The sequence below is a fragment of the Pleurodeles waltl genome, chromosome 3_1 (assembly GCF_031143425.1).
Source record: "Pleurodeles waltl isolate 20211129_DDA chromosome 3_1, aPleWal1.hap1.20221129, whole genome shotgun sequence".
NCBI lineage: Eukaryota > Metazoa > Chordata > Amphibia > Caudata > Salamandridae > Pleurodeles > Pleurodeles waltl.
The window spans coordinates 584,567,933-584,595,719 of record NC_090440.1 but is presented as its reverse complement, the minus strand read 5'-3'; positions in this window follow the sequence as shown (position 1 = coordinate 584,595,719).

Sequence of the window (27,787 nt, the reverse complement as noted above, 5' to 3'; positions counted from 1 at the left end):
TTTGACTGTGTCCACGTTGCGCTTTGGGGCCTTTCCTGTCGCGGGCACTAGGCCTACCCACACAAGTGAGGTATCATTTTTATCGGGAGACGTGGGGGAACGCTGTGTGGAAGGAAATTCGTGGCTCCTCTCAGATTCCAGAACTTTCTGCCACAGAAATGTGAGGAACATGTGTTTTTTTAGCCAAATTTTGAGGTTTGCAAAGGATTCTGGGTAACAGAACCTGGTCCGAGCCACACAAGTCACCCCATCTTGGATTCCCCTAGGTCTCTAGTTTTCAGAAATGCACAGGTTTGGTAGGTTTCCCTATGTGGCGGCTGAGCTACAGGCCAAAATCTACAGGTAGGCACTTTGCAAAAATCACCTCTGTTTTCCTTCACCAATTTGGCTGTGTCCACGTTGCACTTTGGGGCGTTTCCTGTCGCGGGCGCTAGGCCTACCCACACAAGTGAGGTATCATTTTTATCGGGAGACGTGGGGGAACACTGGGTGGAAGGAAATTTGTGGCTCCTCTCAGATTCCAGAACTTTCTGCCACAGAAATGTGAGGAACATGTGCTTTTTTACTCAAATTTTGAGGTTTGTAAAGAATTCTGGGTAACTGAACCTGGTCCGAGCCACACAAGTCACCCCATCTTGGATTCCCCTAGGTCTCTAGTTTTCAGAAATGCACAGGTTTGGTAGGTTTCCCTATGTGGCGGCTGAGCTACAGGCCAAAATCTACAGGTAGGCACTTTGCAAAAAACACCTCTGTTTTCCTTCACCAATTTGGCTGTGTCCACGTTGCGCTTTGGGGCATTTCCTGTCACGGGCGCTAGGCCTACCCACACAAGTGAGGTATCATTTTTATCGGGAGACGTGGGGGAACGCTGGGTGGAAGGAAATTCGTGGCTCCTCCCAGATTCCAGAACTTTCTGCCACAGAAATGTGAGGAACATGTGTTTTTTTAGCCACATTTTGAGGTTTGCAAAGGATTCTGGGTAACTGAACCTGGTCCGAGCCACACAAGTCATCCCATCTTGGATTCCCCTAGGTCTCTAGTTTTCAGAAATGCACAGGTTTGGTAGGTTTCCCTAGGTGGCGGCTGAGCTACAGGCCAAAATCTACAGGTAGGCACTTTGCAAAAAACACCTCTGTTTTCCTTCACCAATTTGGCTGTGTCCACGTTGCGCTTTGGGGCATTTCCTGTCGCGGGCGCTAGGCCTACCCACACAAGTGAGGTATCATTTTTATCGGGAGACGTGGGGGAACGCTGGGTGGAAGGAAATTCGTGGCTCCTCTCAGATTCCAGAACTTTCTGCCACAGAAATGTGAGGAACATGTGTTTTTTTAGCCAAATTTTGAGGTTTGCAAAGGATTCTGGGTAACAGAACCTGGTCCGAGCCACACAAGTCACCCCATCTTGGATTCCCCTAGGTCTCTAGTTTTCAGAAATGCACAGGTTTGGTAGGTTTTCCTATGTGGCGGCTGAGCTACAGGCCAAAATCTACAGGTAGGCACTTTGCAAAAAACACCTCTGTTTTCCTTCACCAATTTGGCTGTGTCCACGTTGCGCTTTGGGGCCTTTCCTGTCGCGGGCACTAGGCCTACCCACACAAGTGAGGTATCATTTTTATCGGGAGACGTGGGGGAACGCTGGGTGGAAGGAAATTCGTGGCTCCTCTCAGATTCCAGAACTTTCTGCCACAGAAATGTGAGGAACATGTGTTTTTTTAGCCAAATTTTGAGGTTTGCAAAGGATTCTGGGTAACAGAACCTGGTCCGAGCCACACAAGTCACCCCATCTTGGATTCCCCTAGGTCTCTAGTTTTCAGAAATGCACAGGTTTGGTAGGTTTCCCTAGGTGGCGGCTGAGCTACAGGCAAAAATCTACAGGTAGGCACTTTGCAAAAAACACCTCTGTTTTCCTTCACCAATTTGGCTGTGTCCACGTTGCGCTTTGGGGCCTTTCCTGTCGCGGGCGCTAGGCCTACCCACACAAGTGAGGTATCATTTTTATCGGGAGACGTGGGGGAACGCTGGGTGGAAGGAAATTCATGGTTCCTCTCAGATTCCAGAACTTTCTGCCACAGAAATGTGAGGAATATGTGTTTTTTTAGCCAAATTTTGAGGTTTGCAAAGGATTCTGGGTAACAGAACCTGGTCCGAGCCACACAAGTCACCCCATATTGGATTCCCATAGGTCTCTAGTTTTCAGAAATGCACAGGTTTGGTAGGTTTCCCTAGGTGGCGGCTGAGCTACAGGCCAAAATCTACAGGTAGGCACTTTGCAAAAAACACCTCTGTTTTCCTTCACCAATTTGGCTGTGTCCACGTTGCGCTTTGGGGCATTTCCTGTCGCGGGGCCTAGGCCTACCCACACAAGTGAGGTATCATTTTTATCGGGAGACGTGGGGGAATGCTGGGAAGAAGGAAATTCGTGGCTCCTCTCAGATTCCAGAACTTTCTGCCACAGAAATGTGAGGAACATGTGTTTTTTTAGCCAAATTTTGAGGTTTGCAAAGGATTCTGGGTAACAGAACCTGGTCCGAGCCACACAAGTCACCCCATCTTGGATTCCCCTAGGTCTCTAGTTTTCAGAAATGCACAGGTTTGGTAGGTTTTCCTATGTGGCGGCTGAGCTACAGGCCAAAATCTACAGGTAGGCACTTTGCAAAAAACACCTCTGTTTTCCTTCACCAATTTGGCTGTGTCCACGTTGCGCTTTGGGGCCTTTCCTGTCGCGGGCACTAGGCCTACCCACACAAGTGAGGTATCATTTTTATCGGGAGACGTGGGGGAACGCTGTGTGGAAGGAAATTCGTGGCTCCTCTCAGATTCCAGAACTTTCTGCCACAGAAATGTGAGGAACATGTGTTTTTTTAGCCAAATTTTGAGGTTTGCAAAGGATTCTGGGTAACAGAACCTGGTCCGAGCCACACAAGTCACCCCATCTTGGATTCCCCTAGGTCTCTAGTTTTCAGAAATGCACAGGTTTGGTAGGTTTTCCTATGTGGCGGCTGAGCTACAGGCCAAAATCTACAGGTAGGCACTTTGCAAAAAACACCTCTGTTTTCCTTCACCAATTTGACTGTGTCCACGTTGCGCTTTGGGGCCTTTCCTGTCGCGGGCACTAGGCCTACCCACACAAGTGAGGTATCATTTTTATCGGGAGACGTGGGGGAACGCTGTGTGGAAGGAAATTCGTGGCTCCTCTCAGATTCCAGAACTTTCTGCCACAGAAATGTGAGGAACATGTGTTTTTTTAGCCAAATTTTGAGGTTGCAAAGGATTCTGGGTAACAGAACCTGGTCCGAGCCACACAAGTCACCCCATCTTGGATTCCCCTAGGTCTCTAGTTTTCAGAAATGCACAGGTTTGGTAGGTTTCCCTATGTGGCGGCTGAGCTACAGGCCAAAATCTACAGGTAGGCACTTTGCAAAAATCACCTCTGTTTTCCTTCACCAATTTGGCTGTGTCCACGTTGCACTTTGGGGCGTTTCCTGTCGCGGGCGCTAGGCCTACCCACACAAGTGAGGTATCATTTTTATCGGGAGACGTGGGGGAACGCTGGGTGGAAGGACATTTGTGGCTCCTCTCAGATTCCAGAACTTTCTGCCACAGAAATGTGAGGAACATGTGCTTTTTTACTCAAATTTTGAGGTTTGCAAAGAATTCTGGGTAACAGAACCTGGTCCGAGCCACACAAGTCACCCCATCTTGGATTCCCCTAGGTCTCTAGTTTTCAGAAATGCACAGGTTTGGTAGGTTTCCCTATGTGGCGGCTGAGCTACAGGCCAAAATCTACAGGTAGGCACTTTGCAAAAAACACCTCTGTTTTCCTTCACCAATTTGGCTGTGTCCACGTTGCGCTTTGGGGGCATTTCCTGTCACAGGCGCTAGGCCTACCCACACAAGTGAGGTATCATTTTTATCGGGAGACGTGGGGGAACGCTGGGTGGAAGGAAATTCGTGGCTCCTCCCAGATTCCAGAACTTTCTGCCACAGAAATGTGAGGAACATGTGTTTTTTTAGCCACATTTTGAGGTTTGCAAAGGATTCTGGGTAACTGAACCTGGTCCGAGCCACACAAGTCATCCCATCTTGGATTCCCCTAGGTCTCTAGTTTTCAGAAATGCACAGGTTTGGTAGGTTTCCCTAGGTGGCGGCTGAGCTACAGGCCAAAATCTACAGGTAGGCACTTTGCAAAAAACACCTCTGTTTTCCTTCACCAATTTGGCTGTGTCCACGTTGCGCTTTGGGGCGTTTCCTGTCGCGGGCGCTAGGCCTACCCACAGAAGTGAGGTATAATTTTTATCGGGAGACGTGGGGGAACGCTGGGTGGAAGGAAATTCGTGGCTCCTCTCAGATTCCAGAACTTTCTGCCACAGAAATGTGAGGAACATGTGTTTTTTTAGCCAAATTTTGAGGTTTGCAAAGGATTCTGGGTAACAGAACCTGGTCCGAGCCACACAAGTCACCCCATCTTGGATTCCCCTAGGTCTCTAGTTTTCAGAAATGCACAGGTTTGGTAGGTTTCCCTAGGTGGCGGCTGAGCTACAGGCCAAAATCTACAGGTAGGCACTTTGCAAAAAACACCTCTGTTTTCCTTCACCAATTTGGCTGTGTCCAAGTTGGGCTTTGGGGCATTTCCTGTCGTGGGCGCTAGGCCTACCCACACAAGTGAGGTATCATTTTTATCGGGAGACGTGGGGGAACGCTGGGTGGAAGGAAATTCGTGGCTCCTCTCAGATTCCAGAACTTTCTGCCACAGAAATGTGAGGAACATGTGTTTTTTTAGCCAAATTTTGAGGTTTGCAAAGGATTCTGGGTAACAGAACCTGGTCCGAGCCACACAAGTCACCCCATCTTGGATTCCCCTAGGTCTCTAGTTTTCAGAAATGCACAGGTTTGGTAGGTTTCCCTATGTGGCAGCTGAGCTACAGGCCAAAATCTACAGGTAGGCACTTTGCAAAAAACGCCTCTGTTTTCCTTCACCAATTTGGCTGTGTCCATGTTGCGCTTTGGGGCCTTTCCTGTCGCGGGCGCTAGTCCTACCCACACAAGTGAGGTATCATTTATATCGGGAGACGTGGGGGAACGCTGGGTGGAAGGAAATTCGTGGCTCCTCTCAGATTCCAGAACTTTCTGCCACAGAAATGTGAGGAACATGTGTTTTTTTAGCCAAATTTTGAGGTTTGCAAAGGATTCTGGGTAACAGAACCTGGTCCGAGCCACACAAGTCACCCCATCTTGGATTCCCCTAGGTCTCTAGTTTTCAGAAATGCACAGGTTTGGTAGGTTTCCCTATGTGGTGGCTGAGCTACAGGCCAAAATCTACAGGTAGGCACTTTGCAAAAAACACCTCTGTTTTCCTTCACCAATTTGGCTGTGTCCACGTTGCGCTTTGGGGCCTTTCCTGTCGCGGGCGCTAGGCCTACCCACACAAGTGAGGTATCATTTTTATCGGGAGACGTGGGGGAACGCTGGGTGGAAGGAAATTCGTGGCTCCTCTCAGATTCCAGAACTTTCTGCCACAGAAATGTGAGGAACATGTGTTTTTTTAGCCAAATTTTGTGGTTTGCAAAGGATTGTGGGTAACAGAACCTGGTCCGAGCCACACAAGTCACCCCATCTTGGATTCCCGTAGGTCTCTAGTTTTCAGAAATGCACAGGTTTGGTAGGTTTCCCTAGGTGGCGGCTGAGCTACAGGCAAAAATCTACAGGTAGGCACTTTGCAAAAACACCTCTGTTTTCCTTCACCAATTTGGCTGTGTCCACGTTGCGCTTTGGGGCCTTTCCTGTCGCGGGCGCTAGGCCTACCCACACAAGTGAGGTATCATTTTTATCGGGAGACGTGGGGGAACGCTGGGTGGAAGGAAATTCGTGGCTCCTCTCAGATTCCAGAACTTTCTGCCACAGAAATGTGAGGAACATGTGTTTTTTTAGCCAAATTTTGAGGTTTGCAAAGGATTCTGGGTAACAGAACCTGGTCCGAGCCACACAAGTCACCCCATCTTGGATTCCCCTAGGTCTCTAGTTTTCAGAAATGCACAGGTTTGGTAGGTTTCCCTAGGTGGCGGCTGAGATACAGGCCAAAATCTACAGGTAGGCACTTTGCAAAAAACACCTCTGTTTTCCTTCACCAATTTGGCTGTGTCCACGTTGCGCTTTGGGGCATTTCCTGTCACGGGCGCTAGGCCTACGCACACAAGTGAGGTATCATTTTTATCGGGAGACGTGGGGGAACGCTGGGTGGAAGGAAATTCGTGGCTCCTCCCAGATTCCAGAACTTTCTGCCACAGAAATGTGAGGAACATGTGTTTTTTTAGCCACATTTTGAGGTTTGCAAAGGATTCTGGGTAACTGAACCTGGTCCGAGCCACACAAGTCACCCCATCTTGGATTCCCCTAGGTCTCTAGTTTTCAGAAATGCACAGGTTTGGTATGTTTCCCTATGTGGCGGCTGAGCTACAGGCCAAAATCTACAGGTAGGCACTTTGCAAAAAACACCTCTGTTTTCCTTCACCAATTTGGCTGTGTCCACGTTGCGCTTTGGGGCCTTTCCTGTCGCGGGCGCTAGGCCTACCCACACAAGTGAGGTATCATTTTTATCGGGAGACGTGGGGGAACGCTGGGTGGAAGGAAATTCGTGGCTCCTCTCAGATTCCAGAACTTTCTGCCACAGAAATGTGAGGAACATGTGTTTTTTTAGCCAAATTTTGAGGTTTGCAAAGGATTCTGGGTAACAGAACCTGGTCCGAGCCACACAAGTCACCCCATCTTGGATTCCCCTAGGTCTCTAGTTTTCAGAAATGCACAGGTTTGGTAGGTTTCCCTATGTGGCGGCTGAGCTACAGGCCAAAATCTACAGGTAGGCACTTTGCAAAAATCACCTCTGTTTTCCTTCACCAATTTGGCTGTGTCCACGTTGCACTTTGGGGCGTTTCCTGTCGCGGGCGCTAGGCCTACCCACACAAGTGAGGTATCATTTTTATCGGGAGACGTGGGGGAACGCTGGGTGGAAGGAAATTTGTGGCTCCTCTCAGATTCCAGAACTTTCTGCCACAGAAATGTGAGGAACATGTGCTTTTTTACTCAAATTTTGAGGTTTGTAAAGAATTCTAGGTAACAGAACCTGGTCCGAGCCACACAAGTCACCCCATCTTGGATTCCCCTAGGTCTCTAGTTTTCAGAAATGCACAGGTTTGGTAGGTTTCCCTATGTGGCGGCTGAGATACAGGCCAAAATCTACAGGTAGGCACTTTGCAAAAAACACCTCTGTTTTCCTTCACCAATTTGGCTGTGTCCACGTTGCGCTTTGGGGCATTTCCTGTCACGGGCGCTAGGCCTACCCACACAAGTGAGGTATCATTTTTATCGGGAGACGTGGGGGAACGCTGGGTGGAAGGAAATTCGTGGCTCCTCCCAGATTCCAGAACTTTCTGCCACAGAAATGTGAGGAACATGTGTTTTTTTAGCCACATTTTGAGGTTTGCAAAGGATTCTGGGTAACTGAACCTGGTCCGAGCCACACAAGTCACCCCATCTTGGATTCCCCTAGGTCTCTAGTTTTCAGAAATGCACAGGTTTGGTATGTTTCCCTATGTGGCGGCTGAGCTTCAGGCCAAAATCTACAGGTAGGCACTTTGCAAAAAACACCTCTGTTTTCCTTCACCAATTTGGCTGTGTCCACGTTGCGCTTTGGGGCCTTTCCTGTCGCGGGCGCTAGGCCTACCCACACAAGTGAGGTATCATTTTTATCGGGAGACGTGGGGGAACGCTGGGTGGAAGGAAATTCGTGGCTCCTCTCAGATTCCAGAACTTTCTGCCACAGAAATGTGAGGAACATGTGTTTTTTTAGCCAAATTTTGAGGTTTGCAAAGGATTCTGGGTAACAGAACCTGGTCCGAGCCACACAAGTCACCCCATCTTGGATTTCCCTAGGTCTCTAGTTTTCAGAAATGCACAGGTTTGGTAGGTTTCCCTAGCTGGCGGCTGAGCTACAGGCCAAAATCTACAGGTAGGCACTTTGCAAAAAACACCTCTGTTTTCCTTCACCAATTTGGCTGTGTCCACGTTGCGCTTTGGGGCCTTTCCTGTCGCGGGCGCTAGGCCTACCCACACAAGTGAGGTATCATTTTTATCGGGAGACGTGGGGGAACGCTGGGTGGAAGGAAATTCGTGGCTCCTCTCAGATTCCAGAACTTTCTGCCACAGAAATGTGAGGAACATGTGTTTTTTTAGCCAAATTTTGAGGTTTGCAAAGGATTCTGGGTAACAGAACCTGGTCCGAGCCACACAAGTCATCCCATCTTGGATTCCCTTAGGTCTCTAGTTTTCAGAAATGCACAGGTTTGGTAGGTTTCCCTAGGTGGCGGCTGAGCTACAGGCCAAAATCTACAGGTAGGCACTTTGCAAAAAACACCTCTGTTTTCCTTCACCAATTTGGCTGTGTCCACGTTGCGCTTTGGGGCGTTTCCTGTCGCGGGCGCTAGGCCTACCCACAGAAGTGAGGTATAATTTTTATCGGGAGACGTGGGGGAACGCTGGGTGGAAGGAAATTCGTGGCTCCTCTCAGATTCCAGAACTTTCTGCCACAGAAATGTGAGGAACATGTGTTTTTTTAGCCAAATTTTGAGGTTTGCAAAGGATTGTGGGTAACAGAACCTGGTCCGAGCCACACAAGTCACCCCATCTTGGATTCCCCTAAGTCTCTAGTTTTCAGAAATGCACAGGTTTGGTAGGTTTCCCTAGGTGGCGGCTGAGCTACAGGCCAAAATCTACAGGTAGGCACTTTGCAAAAAACACCTCTGTTTTCCTTCACCAATTTGGCTGTGTCCACGTTGCGCTTTGGGGCATTTCCTGTCGCGGGCGCTAGGCCTACCCACACAAGTGAGGTATCATTTTTATCGGGAGACGTGGGGGAACGCTGGGTGGAAGGAAATTCGTGGCTCCTCTCAGATTCCAGAACTTTCTGCCACAGAAATGTGAGGAACATGTGTTTTTTTAGCCAAATTTTGAGGTTTGCAAAGGATTCTGGGTAACAGAACCTGGTCCGAGCCACACAAGTCACCCCATCTTGGATTCCCCTAGGTCTCTAGTTTTCAGAAATGCACAGGTTTGGTAGGTTTTCCTATGTGGCGGCTGAGCTACAGGCCAAAATCTACAGGTAGGCACTTTGCAAAAAACACCTCTGTTTTCCTTCACCAATTTGACTGTGTCCACGTTGCGCTTTGGGGCCTTTCCTGTCGCGGGCACTAGGCCTACCCACACAAGTGAGGTATCATTTTTATCGGGAGACGTGGGGGAACGCTGTGTGGAAGGAAATTTGTGGCTCCTCTCAGATTCCAGAACTTTCTGCCACAGAAATGTGAGGAACATGTGTTTTTTTAGCCAAATTTTGAGGTTTGCAAAGGATTCTGGGTAACAGAACCTGGTCCGAGCCACACAAGTCACCCCATCTTGGATTCCCCTAGGTCTCTAGTTTTCAGAAATGCACAGGTTTGGTAGGTTTCCCTATGTGGCGGCTGAGCTACAGGCCAAAATCTACAGGTAGGCACTTTGCAAAAATCACCTCTGTTTTCCTTTACCAATTTGGCTGTGTCCACGTTGCACTTTGGGGCGTTTCCTGTTGCGGGCGCTAGGCCTACCTACACAAGTGAGGTATCATTTTTATCGGGAGACGTGGCGGAACACTGGGTGGAAGGAAATTTGTGGCTCCTCTCAGATTCCAGAACTTTCTGCCACAGAAATGTGAGGAACATGTGCTTTTTTACTCAAATTTTGAGGTTTGTAAAGAATTCTAGGTAACAGAACCTGGTCCGAGCCACACAAGTCACCCCATCTTGGATTCCCCTAGGTCTCTAGTTTTCAGAAATGCACAGGTTTGGTAGGTTTCCCTATGTGGCGGCTGAGCTACAGGCCAAAATCTACAGGTAGGCACTTTGCAAAAAACACCTCTGTTTTCCTTCACCAATTTGGCTGTGTCCACGTTGCGCTTTGGGGCATTTCCTGTCACGGGCGCTAGGCCTACCCACACAAGTGAGGTATCATTTTTATCGGGAGACGTGGGGGAACGCTGGGTGGAAGGAAATTCGTGGCTCCTCCCAGATTCCAGAACTTTCTGACACAGAAATGTGAGGAACATGTGTTTTTTTAGCCACATTTTGAGGTTTGCAAAGGATTCTGGGTAACTGAACCTGGTCCGAGCCACACAAGTCATCCCATCTTGGATTCCCCTAGGTCTCTAGTTTTCAGAAATGCACAGGTTTGGTAGGTTTCCCTAGGTGGCGGCTGAGCTACAGGCCAAAATCTACAGGTAGGCACTTTGCAAAAAACACCTCTGTTTTCCTTCACCAATTTGGCTGTGTCCACGTTGCGCTTTGGGGCGTTTCCTGTCGCGGGCGCTAGGCCTACCCACAGAAGTGAGGTATAATTTTTATCGGGAGACGTGGGGGAACGCTGGGTGGAAGGAAATTCGTGGCTCCTCTCAGATTCCAGAACTTTCTGCCACAGAAATGTGAGGAACATGTGTTTTTTTAGCCACATTTTGAGGTTTGCAAAGGATTCTGGGTAACAGAACCTGGTCCGAGCCACACAAGTCACCCCATCTTGGATTCCCCTAGGTCTCTAGTTTTCAGAAATGCACAGGTTTGGTAGGTTTCCCTAGGTGGCGGCTGAGCTACAGGCCAAAATCTACAGGTAGGCACTTTGCAAAAAACACCTCTGTTTTCCTTCACCAATTTGGCTGTGTCCACGTTGCGCTTTGGGGCATTTCCTGTCGCGGGCGCTAGGCCTACCCACACAAGTGAGGTATCATTTTTATCGGGAGACGTGGGGGAACGCTGGGTGGAAGGAAATTCGTGGCTCCTCTCAGATTCCAGAACTTTCTGCCACAGAAATGTGAGGAACATGTGTTTTTTTAGCCAAATTTTGAGGTTTGCAAAGGATTCTGGGTAACAGAACCTGGTCCGAGCCACACAAGTCACCCCATCTTGGATTCCCCTAGGTCTCTAGTTTTCAGAAATGCACAGGTTTGGTAGGTTTCCCTATGTGGCGGCTGAGCTACAGGCCAAAATCTACAGGTAGGCACTTTGCAAAAAACACCTCTGTTTTCCTTCACCAATTTGGCTGTGTCCACGTTGCGCTTTGGGGCATTTCCTGTCACGGGCGCTAGGCCTACCCACACAAGTGAGGTATCATTTTTATCGGGAGACGTGGGGGAACGCTGGGTGGAAGGAAATTCGTGGCTCCTCCCAGATTCCAGAACTTTCTGACACAGAAATGTGAGGAACATGTGTTTTTTTAGCCACATTTTGAGGTTTGCAAAGGATTCTGGGTAACTGAACCTGGTCCGAGCCACACAAGTCATCCCATCTTGGATTCCCCTAGGTCTCTAGTTTTCAGAAATGCACAGGTTTGGTAGGTTTCCCTAGGTGGCGGCTGAGCTACAGGCCAAAATCTACAGGTAGGCACTTTGCAAAAAACACCTCTGTTTTCCTTCACCAATTTGGCTGTGTCCACGTTGCGCTTTGGGGCGTTTCCTGTCGCGGGCGCTAGGCCTACCCACAGAAGTGAGGTATAATTTTTATCGGGAGACGTGGGGGAACGCTGGGTGGAAGGAAATTCGTGGCTCCTCTCAGATTCCAGAACTTTCTGCCACAGAAATGTGAGGAACATGTGTTTTTTTAGCCACATTTTGAGGTTTGCAAAGGATTCTGGGTAACAGAACCTGGTCCGAGCCACACAAGTCACCCCATCTTGGATTCCCCTAGGTCTCTAGTTTTCAGAAATGCACAGGTTTGGTATGTTTCCCTAGGTGGCGGCTGAGCTACAGGCCAAAATCTACAGGTAGGCACTTTGCAAAAAACACCTCTGTTTTCCTTCACCAATTTGGCTGTGTCCACGTTGCGCTTTGGGGCATTTCCTGTCGCGGGCGCTAGGCCTACCCACACAAGTGAGGTATCATTTTTATCGGGAGACGTGGGGGAACGCTGGGTGGAAGGAAATTCGTGGCTCCTCTCAGATTCCAGAACTTTCTGCCACAGAAATGTGAGGAACATGTGTTTTTTTAGCCAAATTTTGAGGTTTGCAAAGGATTCTGGGTAACAGAACCTGGTCCGAGCCACACAAGTCACCCCATCTTGGATTCCCCTAGGTCTCTAGTTTTCAGAAATGCACAGGTTTGGTAGGTTTCCCTAGGTGGCGGCTGAGCTACAGGCCAAAATCTACAGGTAGGCACTTTGCAAAAAACACCTCTGTTTTCCTTCACCAATTTGGCTGTGTCCACGTTGCGCTTTGGGGCATTTCCTGTCGCGGGCGCTAGGCCTACCCACACAAGTGAGGTATCATTTTTATCGGGAGACGTGGGGGAACGCTGGGTGGAAGGAAATTCGTGGCTCCTCTCAGATTCCAGAACTTTCTGCCACAGAAATGTGAGGAACATGTGTTTTTTTAGCCAAATTTTGAGGTTTGCAAAGGATTCTGGGTAACAGAACCTGGTCCGAGCCACACAAGTCACCCCATCTTGGATTCCCCTAGGTCTCTAGTTTTCAGAAATGCACAGGTTTGGTAGGTTTTCCTATGTGGCGGCTGAGCTACAGGCCAAAATCTACAGGTAGGCACTTTGCAAAAAACACCTCTGTTTTCCTTCACCAATTTGGCTGTGTCCACGTTGCGCTTTGGGGCATTTCCTGTCGCGGGCACTAGGCCTACCCACACAAGTGAGGATCATTTTTATCGGGAGACGTGGGGGAACGCTGTGTGGAAGGAAATTCGTGGCTCCTCTCAGATTCCAGAACTTTCTGCCACAGAAATGTGAGGAACATGTGTTTTTTTAGCCAAATTTTGAGGTTTGCAAAGGATTCTGGGTAACAGAACCTGGTCCGAGCCACACAAGTCACCCCATCTTGGATTCCCCTAGGTCTCTAGTTTTCAGAAATGCACAGGTTTGGTAGGTTTCCTTATGTGGCGGCTGAGCTACAGGCCAAAATCTACAGGTAGGCACTTTGCAAAAATCACCTCTGTTTTCCTTCACCAATTTGGCTGTGTCCACGTTGCACTTTGGGGCGTTTCCTGTCGCGGGCGCTAGGCCTACCCACACAAGTGAGGTATCATTTTTATCGGGAGACGTGGGGGAACGCTGGGTGGAAGGAAATTCGTGGCTCCTCTCAGATTCCAGAACTTTCTGCCACAGAAATGTGAGGAACATGTGTTTTTTTAGCCAAATTTTGAGGTTTGCAAAGGATTCTGGGTAACAGAACCTGGTCCGAGCCACACAAGTCACCCCATCTTGGATTCCCCTAGGTCTCTAGTTTTCAGAAATGCACAGGTTTGGTAGGTTTCCCTATGTGGCGGCTGAGCTACAGGCCAAAATCTACAGGTAGGCACTTTGCAAAAATCACCTCTGTTTTCCTTCACCAATTTGGCTGTGTCCACGTTGCACTTTGGGGCGTTTCCTGTCGCGGGCGCTAGGCCTACCCACACAAGTGAGGTATCATTTTTATCGGGAGACGTGGGGGAACGCTGGGTGGAAGGAAATTTGTGGCTCCTTTCAGATTCCAGAACTTTCTGCCACAGAAATGTGAGGAACATGTGCTTTTTTACTCAAATTTTGAGGTTTGCAAAGAATTCTGGGTAACAGAACCTGGTCCGAGCCACACAAGTCACCCCATCTTGGATTCCCCTAGGTCTCTAGTTTTCAGAAATGCACAGGTTTGGTAGGTTTCCCTATGTGGCGGCTGAGCTACAGGCCAAAATCTACAGGTAGGCACTTTGCAAAAAACACCTCTGTTTTCCTTCACCAATTTGGCTGTGTCCACGTTGCGCTTTGGGGCATTTCCTGTCACGGGCGCTAGGCCTACCCACACAAGTGAGGTATCATTTTTATCGGGAGACCTGGGGGAACGCTGGGTGGAAGGAAATTCGTGGCTCCTCCCAGATTCCAGAACTTTCTGCCACAGAAATGTGAGGAACATGTGTTTTTTTAGCCACATTTTGAGGTTTGCAAAGGATTCTGGGTAACTGAACCTGGTCCGAGCCACACAAGTCATCACATCTTGGATTCCCCTAGGTCTCTAGTTTTCAGAAATGCACAGGTTTGGTAGGTTTCCCTAGGTGGCGGCTGAGCTACAGGCCAAAATCTACAGGTAGGCACTTTGCAAAAAACACCTCTGTTTTCCTTCACCAATTTGGCTGTGTCCACGTTGCGCTTTGGGGCGTTTCCTGTCGCGGGCGCTAGGCCTACCCACAGAAGTGAGGTATAATTTTTATCGGGAGACGTGGGGGAACGCTGGGTGGAAGGAAATTCGTGGCTCCTCTCAGATTCCAGAACTTTCTGCCACAGAAATGTGAGGAACATGTGTTTTTTTAGCCAAATTTTGAGGTTTGCAAAGGATTCTGGGTAACAGAACCTGGTCCGAGCCACACAAGTCACCCCATCTTGGATTCCCCTAGGTCTCTAGTTTTCAGAAATGCACAGGTTTGGTAGGTTTCCCTAGGTGGCGGCTGAGCTACAGGCCAAAATCTACAGGTAGGCACTTTGCAAAAAACACCTCTGTTTTCCTTCACCAATTTGGCTGTGTCCACGTTGCGCTTTGGGGCATTTCCTGTCGCGGGCGCTAGGCCTACCCACACAAGTGAGGTATCATTTTTATCGGGAGACGTGGGGGAACGCTGGGTGGAAGGAAATTCGTGGCTCCTCTCAGATTCCAGAACTTTCTGCCACAGAAATGTGAGGAACATGTGTTTTTTTAGCCAAATTTTGAGGTTTGCAAAGGATTCTGGGTAACAGAACCTGGTCCGAGCCACACAAGTCACCCCATCTTGGATTCCCCTAGGTCTCTAGTTTTCAGAAATGCACAGGTTTGGTAGGTTTTCCTATGTGGCGGCTGAGCTACAGGCCAAAATCTACAGGTAGGCACTTTGCAAAAAACACCTCTGTTTTCCTTCACCAATTTGGCTGTGTCCACGTTGCGCTTTGGGGTCTTTCCTGTCGCGGGCACTAGGCCTACCCACACAAGTGAGGTATCATTTTTATCGGGAGACGTGGGGGAACGCTGTGTGGAAGGAAATTCGTGACTCCTCTCAGATTCCAGAACTTTCTGCCACAGAAATGTGAGGAACATGTGTTTTTTTAGCCAAATTTTGAGGTTTGCAAAGGATTCTGGGTAACAGAACCTGGTCCGAGCCACACAAGTCACCCCATCTTGGATTCCCCTAGGTCTCTAGTTTTCAGAAATGCACAGGTTTGGTAGGTTTCCCTAGGTGGCGGCTGAGCTACAGGCCAAAATCTACAGGTAGGCACTTTGCAAAAAACACCTCTGTTTTCCTTCACCAATTTGGCTGTGTCCACGTTGCGCTTTGGGGCCTTTCCTGTCGCGGGCACTAGGCCTACCCACACAAGTGAGGTATCATTTTTATCGGGAGACGTGGGGGAACGCTGTGTGGAAGGAAATTCGTGTCTCCTCTCAGATTCCAGAACTTTCTGCCACAGAAATGTGAGGAACATGTGTTTTTTTAGCCAAATTTTGAGGTTTGCAAAGGATTCTGGGTAACAGAACCTGGTCCGAGCCACACAAGTCACCCCATCTTGGATTCCCCTAGGTCTCTAGTTTTCAGAAATGCACAGGTTTGGTAGGTTTTCCTATGTGGCGGCTGAGCTACAGGCCAAAATCTACAGGTAGGCACTTTGCAAAAAACACCTCTGTTTTCCTTCACCAATTTGGCTGTGTCCACGTTGCGCTTTGGGGCCTTTCCTGTCGCGGGCACTAGGCCTACCCACACAAGTGAGGTATCATTTTTATCGGGAGACGTGGGGGAACGCTGTGTGGAAGGAAATTCGTGGCTCCTCTCAGATTCCAGAACTTTCTGCCACAGAAATGTGAGGAACATGTGTTTTTTTAGCCAAATTTTGAGGTTTGCAAAGGATTCTGGGTAACAGAACCTGGTCCGAGCCACACAAGTCACCCCATCTTGGATTCCCCTAGGTCTCTAGTTTTCAGAAATGCACAGGTTTGGTAGGTTTCCCTATGTGGCGGCTGAGCTACAGGCCAAAATCTACAGGTAGGCACTTTGCAAAAATCACCTCTGTTTTCCTTCACCAATTTGGCTGTGTCCACGTTGCACTTTGGGGCGTTTCCTGTCGCGGGCGCTAGGCCTACCCACACAAGTGAGGTATAATTTTTATCGGGAGACGTGGGGGAACGCTGGGTTGAAGGAAATTTGTGGCTCCTCTCAGATTCCAGAACTTTCTGCCACAGAAATGTGAGGAACATGTGCTTTTTTACTCAAATTTTGAGGTTTGCAAAGAATTCTGGGTAACAGAACCTGGTCCGAGCCACACAAGTCACCCTATCTTGGATTCCCCTAGGTCTCTAGTTTTCAGAAATGCACAGGTTTGGTAGGTTTCCCTATGTGGCGGCTGAGCTACAGGCCAAAATCTACAGGTAGGCACTTTGCAAAAAACACCTCTGTTTTCCTTCACCAATTTGGCTGTGTCCACGTTGCGCTTTGGGGGCATTTCCTGTCACGGGCGCTAGGCGTACCCACACAAGTGAGGTATCATTTTTATCGGGAGACGTGGGGGAACGCTGGGTGGAAGGAAATTTGTGGCTCCTCCCAGATTCCAGAACTTTCTGCCACAGAAATGTGAGGAACATGTGTTTTTTTTGCCACATTTTGAGGTTTGCAAAGGATTCTGGGTAACTGAACCTGGTCCGAGCCACACAAGTCACCCCATCTTGGATTCCCCTAGGTCTCTAGTTTTCAGAAATGCACAGGTTTGGTATGTTTCCCTATGTGGCGGCTGAGCTACAGGCCAAAATCTACAGGTAGGCACTTTGCAAAAAACACCTCTGTTTTCCTTCACCAATTTGGCTGTGTCCACGTTGCGCTTTGGGGCCTTTCCTGTCGCGGGCGCTAGGCCTACCCACACAAGTGAGGTATTATTTTTATCGGGAGATGTGGGGGAACGCTGGGTGGAAGGAAATTCGTGGCTCCTCTCAGATTCCAGAACTTTCTGCCACAGAAATGTGAGGAACATGTGTTTTTTTAGCCAAATTTTGAGGTTTGCAAAGGATTCTGGGTAACAGAACCTGGTCCGAGCCACACAAGTCACCCCATCTTGGATTTCCCTAGGTCTCTAGTTTTCAGAAATGCACAGGTTTGGTAGGTTTCCCTAGGTGGCGGCTGAGCTACAGGCCAAAATCTACAGGTAGGCACTTTGCAAAAAACACCTCTGTTTTCCTTCACCAATTTGGCTGTGTCCACGTTGCGCTTTGGGGCCTTTCCTGTCGCGGGCGCTAGGCCTACCCACACAAGTGAGGTATCATTTTTATCGGGAGACGTGGGGGAACGCTGGGTGGAAGGAAATTCGTGGCTCCTCTCAGATTCCAGAACTTTCTGCCACAGAAATGTGAGGAACATGTGTTTTTTTAGCCAAATTTTGAGGTTTGCAAAGGATTCTGGGTAACAGAACCTGGTCCGAGCCACACAAGTCATCCCATCTTGGATTCCCCTAGGTCTCTAGTTTTCAGAAATGCACAGGTTTGGCAGGTTTCCCTAGGTGGCGGCTGAGCTACAGGCCAAAATCTACAGGTAGGCACTTTGCAAAAAACACCTCTGTTTTCCTTCACCAATTTGGCTGTGTCCACGTTGCGCTTTGGGGCGTTTCCTGTCGCGGGCGCTAGGCCTACCCACAGAAGTGAGGTATAATTTTTATCGGGAGACGTGGGGGAACGCTGGGTGGAAGGAAATTCGTGGCTCCTCTCAGATTCCAGAACTTTCTGCCACAGAAATGTGAGGAACATGTGTTTTTTTAGCCAAATTTTGAGGTTTGCAAAGGATTCTGGGTAACAGAACCTGGTCCGAGCCACACAAGTCACCCCATCTTGGATTCCCCTAGGTCTCTAGTTTTCAGAAATGCACAGGTTTGGTAGGTTTCCCTAGGTGGCGGCTGAGCTACAGGCCAAAATCTACAGGTAGGCACTTTGCAAAAAACACCTCTGTTTTCCTTCACCAATTTGGCTGTGTCCACGTTGCGCTTTGGGGCATTTCCTGTCGCGGGCGCTAGGCCTACCCACACAAGTGAGGTATCATTTTTATCGGGAGACGTGGGGGAACGCTGGGTGGAAGGAAATTCGTGGCTCCTCTCAGATTCCAGAACTTTCTGCCACAGAAATGTGAGGAACATGTGTTTTTTTAGCCAAATTTTGAGGTTTGCAAAGGATTCTGGGTAACAGAACCTGGTCCGAGCCACACAAGTCACCCCATCTTGGATTCCCCTAGGTCTCTAGTTTTCAGAAATGCACAGGTTTGGTAGGTTTTCCTATGTGGCGGCTGAGCTACAGGCCAAAATCTACAGGTAGGCACTTTGCAAAAAACACCTCTGTTTTCCTTCACCAATTTGACTGTGTCCACGTTGCGCTTTGGGGCCTTTCCTGTCGCGGGCACTAGGCCTACCCACACAAGTGAGGTATCATTTTTATCGGGAGACGTGGGGGAACGCTGGGTGGAAGGAAATTTGTGGCTCCTCTCAGATTCCAGAACTTTCTGCCACAGAAATGTGAGGAACATGTGCTTTTTTACTCAAATTTTGAGGTTTGTAAAGAATTCTAGGTAACAGAACCTGGTCCGAGCCACACAAGTCACCCCATCTTGGATTCCCCTAGGTCTCTAGTTTTCAGAAATGCACAGGTTTGGTAGGTTTCCCTATGTGGCGGCTGAGATACAGGCCAAAATCTACAGGTAGGCACTTTGCAAAAAACACCTCTGTTTTCCTTCACCAATTTGGCTGTGTCCACGTTGCGCTTTGGGGCATTTCCTGTCACGGGCGCTAGGCCTACCCACACAAGTGAGGTATCATTTTTATCGGGAGACGTGGGGGAACGCTGGGTGGAAGGAAATTCGTGGCTCCTCCCAGATTCCAGAACTTTCTGCCACAGAAATGTGAGGAACATGTGTTTTTTTAGCCACATTTTGAGGTTTGCAAAGGATTCTGGGTAACTGAACCTGGTCCGAGCCACACAAGTCACCCCATCTTGGATTCCCCTAGGTCTCTAGTTTTCAGAAATGCACAGGTTTGGTATGTTTCCCTATGTGGCGGCTGAGCTACAGGCCAAAATCTACAGGTAGGCACTTTGCAAAAAACACCTCTGTTTTCCTTCACCAATTTGGCTGTGTCCACGTTGCGCTTTGGGGCCTTTCCTGTCGCGGGCGCTAGGCCTACCCACACAAGTGAGGTATTATTTTTATCGGGAGACGTGGGGGAACGCTGGGTGGAAGGAAATTCGTGGCTCCTCTCAGATTCCAGAACTTTCTGCCACAGAAATGTGAGGAACATGTGTTTTTTTAGCCAAATTTTGAGGTTTGCAAAGGATTCTGGGTAACAGAACCTGGTCCGAGCCACACAAGTCACCCCATCTTGGATTTCCCTAGGTCTCTAGTTTTCAGAAATGCACAGGTTTGGTAGGTTTCCCTAGCTGGCGGCTGAGCTACAGGCCAAAATCTACAGGTAGGCACTTTGCAAAAAACACCTCTGTTTTCCTTCACCAATTTGGCTGTGTCCACGTTGCGCTTTGGGGCCTTTCCTGTCGCGGGCGCTAGGCCTACCCACACAAGTGAGGTATCATTTTTATCGGGAGACGTGGGGGAACGCTGGGTGGAAGGAAATTCGTGGCTCCTCTCAGATTCCAGAACTTTCTGCCACAGAAATGTGAGGAACATGTGTTTTTTTAGCCAAATTTTGAGGTTTGCAAAGGATTCTGGGTAACAGAACCTGGTCCGAGCCACACAAGTCATCCCATCTTGGATTCCCTTAGGTCTCTAGTTTTCAGAAATGCACAGGTTTGGTAGGTTTCCCTAGGTGGCGGCTGAGCTACAGGCCAAAATCTACAGGTAGGCACTTTGCAAAAAACACCTCTGTTTTCCTTCACCAATTTGGCTGTGTCCACGTTGCGCTTTGGGGCGTTTCCTGTCGCGGGCGCTAGGCCTACCCACAGAAGTGAGGTATAATTTTTATCGGGAGACGTGGGGGAACGCTGGGTGGAAGGAAATTCGTGGCTCCTCTCAGATTCCAGAACTTTCTGCCACAGAAATGTGAGGAACATGTGTTTTTTTAGCCAAATTTTGAGGTTTGCAAAGGATTGTGGGTAACAGAACCTGGTCCGAGCCACACAAGTCACCCCATCTTGGATTCCCCTAAGTCTCTAGTTTTCAGAAATGCACAGGTTTGGTAGGTTTCCCTAGGTGGCGGCTGAGCTACAGGCCAAAATCTACAGGTAGGCACTTTGCAAAAAACACCTCTGTTTTCCTTCACCAATTTGGCTGTGTCCACGTTGCGCTTTGGGGCATTTCCTGTCGCGGGCGCTAGGCCTACCCACACAAGTGAGGTATCATTTTTATCGGGAGACGTGGGGGAACGCTGGGTGGAAGGAAATTCGTGGCTCCTCTCAGATTCCAGAACTTTCTGCCACAGAAATGTGAGGAACATGTGTTTTTTTAGCCAAATTTTGAGGTTTGCAAAGGATTCTGGGTAACAGAACCTGGTCCGAGCCACACAAGTCACCCCATCTTGGATTCCCCTAGGTCTCTAGTTTTCAGAAATGCACAGGTTTGGTAGGTTTTCCTATGTGGCGGCTGAGCTACAGGCCAAAATCTACAGGTAGGCACTTTGCAAAAAACACCTCTGTTTTCCTTCACCAATTTGACTGTGTCCACGTTGCGCTTTGGGGCCTTTCCTGTCGCGGGCACTAGGCCTACCCACACAAGTGAGGTATCATTTTTATCGGGAGACGTGGGGGAACGCTGTGTGGAAGGAAATTTGTGGCTCCTCTCAGATTCCAGAACTTTCTGCCACAGAAATGTGAGGAACATGTGTTTTTTTAGCCAAATTTTGAGGTTTGCAAAGGATTCTGGGTAACAGAACCTGGTCCGAGCCACACAAGTCACCCCATCTTGGATTCCCCTAGGTCTCTAGTTTTCAGAAATGCACAGGTTTGGTAGGTTTCCCTATGTGGCGGCTGAGCTACAGGCCAAAATCTACAGGTAGGCACTTTGCAAAAATCACCTCTGTTTTCCTTCACCAATTTGGCTGTGTCCACGTTGCACTTTGGGGCGTTTCCTGTTGCGGGCGCTAGGCCTACCTACACAAGTGAGGTATCATTTTTATCGGGAGACGTGGCGGAACACTGGGTGGAAGGAAATTTGTGGCTCCTCTCAGATTCCAGAACTTTCTGCCACAGAAATGTGAGGAACATGTGCTTTTTTACTCAAATTTTGAGGTTTGTAAAGAATTCTAGGTAACAGAACCTGGTCCGAGCCACACAAGTCACCCCATCTTGGATTCCCCTAGGTCTCTAGTTTTCAGAAATGCACAGGTTTGGTAGGTTTCCCTATGTGGCGGCTGAGCTACAGGCCAAAATCTACAGGTAGGCACTTTGCAAAAAACACCTCTGTTTTCCTTCACCAATTTGGCTGTGTCCACGTTGCGCTTTGGGGCATTTCCTGTCACGGGCGCTAGGCCTACCCACACAAGTGAGGTATCATTTTTATCGGGAGACGTGGGGGAACGCTGGGTGGAAGGAAATTCGTGGCTCCTCCCAGATTCCAGAACTTTCTGACACAGAAATGTGAGGAACATGTGTTTTTTTAGCCACATTTTGAGGTTTGCAAAGGATTCTGGGTAACTGAACCTGGTCCGAGCCACACAAGTCATCCCATCTTGGATTCCCCTAGGTCTCTAGTTTTCAGAAATGCACAGGTTTGGTAGGTTTCCCTAGGTGGCGGCTGAGCTACAGGCCAAAATCTACAGGTAGGCACTTTGCAAAAAACACCTCTGTTTTCCTTCACCAATTTGGCTGTGTCCACGTTGCGCTTTGGGGCGTTTCCTGTCGCGGGCGCTAGGCCTACCCACAGAAGTGAGGTATAATTTTTATCGGGAGACGTGGGGGAACGCTGGGTGGAAGGAAATTCGTGGCTCCTCTCAGATTCCAGAACTTTCTGCCACAGAAATGTGAGGAACATGTGTTTTTTTAGCCACATTTTGAGGTTTGCAAAGGATTCTGGGTAACAGAACCTGGTCCGAGCCACACAAGTCACCCCATCTTGGATTCCCCTAGGTCTCTAGTTTTCAGAAATGCACAGGTTTGGTAGGTTTCCCTAGGTGGCGGCTGAGCTACAGGCCAAAATCTACAGGTAGGCACTTTGCAAAAAACACCTCTGTTTTCCTTCACCAATTTGGCTGTGTCCACGTTGCGCTTTGGGGCATTTCCTGTCGCGGGCGCTAGGCCTACCCACACAAGTGAGGTATCATTTTTATCGGGAGACGTGGGGGAACGCTGGGTGGAAGGAAATTCGTGGCTCCTCTCAGATTCCAGAACTTTCTGCCACAGAAATGTGAGGAACATGTGTTTTTTTAGCCAAATTTTGAGGTTTGCAAAGGATTCTGGGTAACAGAACCTGGTCCGAGTCCCACAAGTCACCCCATCTTGGATTCCCCTAGGTCTCTAGTTTTCAGAAATGCACAGGTTTGGTAGGTTTCCCTAGGTGGCGGCTGAGCTACAGGCCAAAATCTACAGGTAGGCACTTTGCAAAAAACACCTCTGTTTTCCTTCACCAATTTGGCTGTGTCCACGTTGCGCTTTGGGGCATTTCCTGTCGCGGGCGCTAGGCCTACCCACACAAGTGAGGTATCATTTTTATCGGGAGACGTGGGGGAACGCTGGGTGGAAGGAAATTCGTGGCTCCTCTCAGATTCCAGAACTTTCTGCCACAGAAATGTGAGGAACATGTGTTTTTTTAGCCAAATTTTGAGGTTTGCAAAGGATTCTGGGTAACAGAACCTGGTCCGAGCCACACAAGTCACCCCATCTTGGATTCCCCTAGGTCTCTAGTTTTCAGAAATGCACAGGTTTGGTAGGTTTTCCTATGTGGCGGCTGAGCTACAGGCCAAAATCTACAGGTAGGCACTTTGCAAAAAACACCTCTGTTTTCCTTCACCAATTTGGCTGTGTCCACGTTGCGCTTTGGGGCATTTCCTGTCGCTGGCACTAGGCCTACCCACACAAGTGAGGTATAATTTTTATCGGGAGACGTGGGGGAACGCTGTGTGGAAGGAAATTCGTGGCTCCTCTCAGATTCCAGAACTTTCTGCCACAGAAATGTGAGGAACATGTGTTTTTTTAGCCAAATTTTGAGGTTTGCAAAGGATTCTGGGTAACAGAACCTGGTCCGAGCCACACAAGTCACCCCATCTTGGATTCCCCTAGGTCTCTAGTTTTCAGAAATGCACAGGTTTGGTAGGTTTCCTTATGTGGCGGCTGAGCTACAGGCCAAAATCTACAGGTAGGCACTTTGCAAAAATCACCTCTGTTTTCCTTCACCAATTTGGCTGTGTCCACGTTGCACTTTGGGGCGTTTCCTGTCGCGGGCGCTAGGCCTACCCACACAAGTGAGGTATCATTTTTATCGGGAGACGTGGGGGAACGCTGGGTGGAAGGAAATTCGTGGCTCCTCTCAGATTCCAGAACTTTCTGCCACAGAAATGTGAGGAACATGTGTTTTTTTAGCCAAATTTTGAGGTTTGCAAAGGATTCTGGGTAACAGAACCTGGTCCGAGCCACACAAGTCACCCCATCTTGGATTCCCCTAGGTCTCTAGTTTTCAGAAATGCACAGGTTTGGTAGGTTTCCCTATGTGGCGGCTGAGCTACAGGCCAAAATCTACAGGTAGGCACTTTGCAAAAATCACCTCTGTTTTCCTTCACCAATTTGGCTGTGTCCACGTTGCACTTTGGGGCGTTTCCTGTCGCGGGCGCTAGGCCTACCCACACAAGTGAGGTATCATTTTTATCGGGAGACGTGGGGGAACGCTGGGTGGAAGGAAATTTGTGGCTCCTTTCAGATTCCAGAACTTTCTGCCACAGAAATGTGAGGAACATGTGCTTTTTTACTCAAATTTTGAGGTTTGCAAAGAATTCTGGGTAACAGAACCTGGTCCGAGCCACACAAGTCACCCCATCTTGGATTCCCCTAGGTCTCTAGTTTTCAGAAATGCACAGGTTTGGTAGGTTTCCCTATGTGGCGGCTGAGCTACAGGCCAAAATCTACAGGTAGGCACTTTGCAAAAAACACCTCTGTTTTCCTTCACCAATTTGGCTGTGTCCACGTTGCGCTTTGGGGCATTTCCTGTCACGGGCGCTAGGCCTACCCACACAAGTGAGGTATCATTTTTATCGGGAGACCTGGGGGAACGCTGGGTGGAAGGAAATTCGTGGCTCCTCCCAGATTCCAGAACTTTCTGCCACAGAAATGTGAGGAACATGTGTTTTTTTAGCCACATTTTGAGGTTTGCAAAGGATTCTGGGTAACTGAACCTGGTCCGAGCCACACAAGTCATCACATCTTGGATTCCCCTAGGTCTCTAGTTTTCAGAAATGCACAGGTTTGGTAGGTTTCCCTAGGTGGCGGCTGAGCTACAGGCCAAAATCTACAGGTAGGCACTTTGCAAAAAACACCTCTGTTTTCCTTCACCAATTTGGCTGTGTCCACGTTGCGCTTTGGGGCGTTTCCTGTCGCGGGCGCTAGGCCTACCCACAGAAGTGAGGTATAATTTTTATCGGGAGACGTGGGGGAACGCTGGGTGGAAGGAAATTCGTGGCTCCTCTCAGATTCCAGAACTTTCTGCCACAGAAATGTGAGGAACATGTGTTTTTTTAGCCACATTTTGAGGTTTGCAAAGGATTCTGGGTAACAGAACCTGGTCCGAGCCACACAAGTCACCCCATCTTGGATTCCCCTAGGTCTCTAGTTTTCAGAAATGCACAGGTTTGGTAGGTTTCCCTAGGTGGCGGCTGAGCTACAGGCCAAAATCTACAGGTAGGCACTTTGCAAAAAACACCTCTGTTTTCCTTCACCAATTTGGCTGTGTCCACGTTGCGCTTTGGGGCATTTCCTGTCGCGGGCGCTAGGCCTACCCACACAAGTGAGGTATCATTTTTATCGGGAGACGTGGGGGAACGCTGGGTGGAAGGAAATTCGTGGCTCCTCTCAGATTCCAGAACTTTCTGCCACAGAAATGTGAGGAACATGTGTTTTTTTAGCCAAATTTTGAGGTTTGCAAAGGATTCTGGGTAACAGAACCTGGTCCGAGCCACACAAGTCACCCCATCTTGGATTCCCCTAGGTCTCTAGTTTTCAGAAATGCACAGGTTTGGTAGGTTTTCCTATGTGGCGGCTGAGCTACAGGCCAAAATCTACAGGTAGGCACTTTGCCAAAAACACCTCTGTTTTCCTTCACCAATTTGGCTGTGTCCACGTTGCGCTTTGGGGCCTTTCCTGTCGCGGGCACTAGGCCTACCCACACAAGTGAGGTATCATTTTTATCGGGAGACGTGGGGGAACGCTGTGTGGAAGGAAATTCGTGACTCCTCTCAGATTCCAGAACTTTCTGCCACAGAAATGTGAGGAACATGTGTTTTTTTAGCCAAATTTTGAGGTTTGCAAAGGATTCTGGGTAACAGAACCTGGTCCGAGCCACACAAGTCACCCCATCTTGGATTCCCCTAGGTCTCTAGTTTTCAGAAATGCACAGGTTTGGTAGGTTTCCCTAGGTGGCGGCTGAGCTACAGGCCAAAATCTACAGGTAGGCACTTTGCAAAAAACACCTCTGTTTTCCTTCACCAATTTGGCTGTGTCCACGTTGCGCTTTGGGGCCTTTCCTGTCGCGGGCACTAGGCCTACCCACACAAGTGAGGTATCATTTTTATCGGGAGACGTGGGGGAACGCTGTGTGGAAGGAAATTCGTGTCTCCTCTCAGATTCCAGAACTTTCTGCCACAGAAATGTGAGGAACATGTGTTTTTTTAGCCAAATTTTGAGGTTTGCAAAGGATTCTGGGTAACAGAACCTGGTCCGAGCCACACAAGTCACCCCATCTTGGATTCCCCTAGGTCTCTAGTTTTCAGAAATGCACAGGTTTGGTAGGTTTTCCTATGTGGCGGCTGAGCTACAGGCCAAAATCTACAGGTAGGCACTTTGCAAAAAACACCTCTGTTTTCCTTCACCAATTTGGCTGTGTCCACGTTGCGCTTTGGGGCCTTTCCTGTCGCGGGCACTAGGCCTACCCACACAAGTGAGGTATCATTTTTATCGGGAGACGTGGGGGAACGCTGTGTGGAAGGAAATTCGTGGCTCCTCTCAGATTCCAGAACTTTCTGCCACAGAAATGTGAGGAACATGTGTTTTTTTAGCCAAATTTTGAGGTTTGCAAAGGATTCTGGGTAACAGAACCTGGTCCGAGCCACACAAGTCACCCCATCTTGGATTCCCCTAGGTCTCTAGTTTTCAGAAATGCACAGGTTTGGTAGGTTTCCCTATGTGGCGGCTGAGCTACAGGCCAAAATCTACAGGTAGGCACTTTGCAAAAATCACCTCTGTTTTCCTTCACCAATTTGGCTGTGTCCACGTTGCACTTTGGGGCGTTTCCTGTCGCGGGCGCTAGGCCTACCCACACAAGTGAGGTATCATTTTTATCGGGAGATGTGGGGGAACGCTGGGTTGAAGGAAATTTGTGGCTCCTCTCAGATTCCAGAACTTTCTGCCACAGAAATGTGAGGAACATGTGCTTTTTTACTCAAATTTTGAGGTTTGCAAAGAATTCTGGGTAACAGAACCTGGTCCGAGCCACACAAGTCACCCTATCTTGGATTCCCCTAGGTCTCTAGTTTTCAGAAATGCACAGGTTTGGTAGGTTTCCCTATGTGGCGGCTGAGCTACAGGCCAAAATCTACAGGTAGGCACTTTGCAAAAAACACCTCTGTTTTCCTTCACCAATTTGGCTGTGTCCACGTTGCGCTTTGGGGGCATTTCCTGTCACGGGCGCTAGGCCTACCCACACAAGTGAGGTATCATTTTTATCGGGAGACGTGGGGGAACGCTGGGTGGAAGGAAATTTGTGGCTCCTCCCAGATTCCAGAACTTTCTGCCACAGAAATGTGAGGAACATGTGTTTTTTTTGCCACATTTTGAGGTTTGCAAAGGATTCTGGGTAACTGAACCTGGTCCGAGCCACACAAGTCACCCCATCTTGGATTCCCCTAGGTCTCTAGTTTTCAGAAATGCACAGGTTTGGTATGTTTCCCTATGTGGCGGCTGAGCTACAGGCCAAAATCTACAGGTAGGCACTTTGCAAAAAACACCTCTGTTTTCCTTCACCAATTTGGCTGTGTCCACGTTGCGCTTTGGGGCCTTTCCTGTCGCGGGCGCTAGGCCTACCCACACAAGTGAGGTATTATTTTTATCGGGAGACGTGGGGGAACGCTGGGTGGAAGGAAATTCGTGGCTCCTCTCAGATTCCAGAACTTTCTGCCACAGAAATGTGAGGAACATGTGTTTTTTTAGCCAAATTTTGAGGTTTGCAAAGGATTCTGGGTAACAGAACCTGGTCCGAGCCACACAAGTCACCCCATCTTGGATTTCCCTAGGTCTCTAGTTTTCAGAAATGCACAGGTTTGGTAGGTTTCCCTAGGTGGCGGCTGAGCTACAGGCCAAAATCTACAGGTAGGCACTTTGCAAAAAACACCTCTGTTTTCCTTCACCAATTTGGCTGTGTCCACGTTGCGCTTTGGGGCCTTTCCTGTCGCGGGCGCTAGGCCTACCCACACAAGTGAGGTATCATTTTTATCGGGAGACGTGGGGGAACGCTGGGTGGAAGGAAATTCGTGGCTCCTCTCAGATTCCAGAACTTTCTGCCACAGAAATGTGAGGAACATGTGTTTTTTTAGCCAAATTTTGAGGTTTGCAAAGGATTCT